The sequence below is a fragment of the Petaurus breviceps genome, unplaced genomic scaffold (genome assembly GCF_028583685.1).
Source record: "Petaurus breviceps papuanus isolate PSGF00001 unplaced genomic scaffold, PetGlider_PUasm1.0 126, whole genome shotgun sequence".
NCBI lineage: Eukaryota > Metazoa > Chordata > Mammalia > Diprotodontia > Petauridae > Petaurus > Petaurus breviceps.
The window spans coordinates 48,344,857-48,347,190 of NW_027185655.1; positions in this window are offsets into that span (position 1 = coordinate 48,344,857).

The following is a 2,334-nucleotide window of genomic DNA, read 5'->3' on the forward strand; positions in this document are numbered from 1 at the left end:
AAGAATAGTATATCCCTCCCTCTAGGCAGGTGAGAACAGGTCAGTCTAGGAGATAAGTTGGAACAGAATCAAATAGTGAATCTCTCTACCTCCTGCAGTGCAAAAGAAGTGGGATGAGGAGAGCAGTGGGCAATAGATTGACATCTCTCCATGTCCCTGCAGTCAGGCTAGCAGAAAGAGAATACACAGACACTCATGTATATGCATATGCATGTGCATGTTTATGTGTATATGTATATCTATATGCATATGCATATGTATATATGCACCTGCACACATATGCATTTAAATGCATTTATATTTATATTACCATGGAGTATATAGATGCAGTTGTGGTGTCAGAGGGAGGGGAAAGGGGAAGGAGAAGTGAATAGGAGAAAGAGAGAGAGAGAAGAGAGAAGGAGAGGGAGAGGAAAAGGAGACAGAAAGGAGGGAGTGAAAGGAATGAAAAGAGAAGGAAAAGGGGTATTATTACTTGCTACTCAACCATTCTCCCTGTTTCCAAAATTCTTAATCAGACCTCTGGCCATAACCACAGCGCTGTTCTCTTTAGTTACCTCATAATGAGTCATTTGTAACAGCAGGTCACTTGAGAGCCGCTGAAGACAACATTAATATGTTGAAAATACCAGTGGGGCCTGGGGAGAATTGGCAAGCCTTTTTGTCTGCTGATCTTATTTATCCTAAGTTAGGATAAACAAAATTAGCTTTTATAAAAAAAATCAGGTATGCCTTTTTTCATAGATAGACTTCTTTTATTATTTCTTAAGTGTCTTTCTGTGCAGCCTTCCAACATTTTTAGCAATAGCATGAAGCAATTAGCATATCCCCTCTGAAAGTAAAATTTAAAATTTTCTTAATGAGCTGAATTGAATTTCCCTTTATCTTTTTAGAGACCCCATGATCATTAATAAAAAGCATCTCAATTGGAATAGAGGTGAAGTAATAAAAGAGGCTTCACAATCATCCTTAATTTAATTAGTGTCACCTTAGCTTTTAGTGGGGGTAATAGCAGAATATCGCAACCTTCCATGATTTAAGACTCATATTGCTCACTAATTAGCTCACTTTGAAAATTAAATGACCTTTCAGAAGTGAAGAACAGGAAAGCAGTTAAGAATTTAAGAAGAAGAAAAAAAAAGAATATTTTTCTCATTGTGATATTTCGGTTGCAATGAGGATATTTGCATGCCCCAAAGAAACACAATGAACTTAATGAGCCTTCATGCTTTTTTTAGGTGCAGTTCTGTAAATTAGCACAGAATAGAGGAAGAGCCAAAAGCATACATCATCTCAGAGATTCCACATAATGCCAAGGAAAAATATATATTGAAAGAAATTGCTCTTGTAAAGTGCTAATTTTCTTGGATCTAAGTAGAAAAGACATTGATATTCTAACTTTCCAAGGAGAGAGAATCAATCCCTCATGCAAAATCAAGCACTGCTTTTCGTGAAAGTAGAAACACCTATTTAAAAGTAGGACAGCCAGGTTGTACAGTGGCTAGAGCACTGACCCTGGAATCAAGAAGTCCTGAGTTCAAATCCAGTCTCAGATACTTACCAGCTGTGTGACCCTGGACAAGTCATTTAATCTCTGTTTACCTCGGTTTCCTCATCAGTAAAATGAGCTGGAAAATGAAATGGCTAACCACTTTAATATCTTTGCCAAGAAAACCCCAATGGGGTTACAGAGAGTCAGACATGACTGAACCAATTCAATTATAATAAACTGAAAGCAACCACAGAGGTTTTCTAACAGAAAATAAACCTGCTGGTACTTATATGGGGGAATGTTCCAGAAGGAGTCCAAGGAGTCAGAGGCTAAATGAGGTTTAAAGTGAACATGGCTGACAGTGCTTTTTTTTTTCTTTTTCTTTTTGGAGGGCAGTTGGGGTTGTGACCTGCCCAAAGTCACACGGCTAGTAAGTGTGTCAAAAGTCTGAGACTGGATTTGAACTCAGGTCCTCCTGACTCCAGGGCTGGTGCTCTTTTCACTGTGCCACCTAGCCATCCCAATGAATGTCTTTTTTTCAAATGAAGATTTGGGGATAAACTCACTAATAAAAGAATTGCTCAAGTCAGGGCCTAGTTGAGATCAGATAACAATTATTTCTTGTGGATCCAGATAGGAAGATTGTATTACGTCCTCTAACACTGTTCAGGAGCATGGTCATAGAGACACAGGAGTTGGGCACACGATAGAACTAACCCAGGGCTGGAGTCTGGCAAGCCTTGAGTCCTGACTGTACAAAAGGGCAGGAATTTCAGGAGTAGAGAACAGTGTAATGTTGAAATTGTTAACCATGGCTTCAAGATGAGGAAGGAAGAAAACTG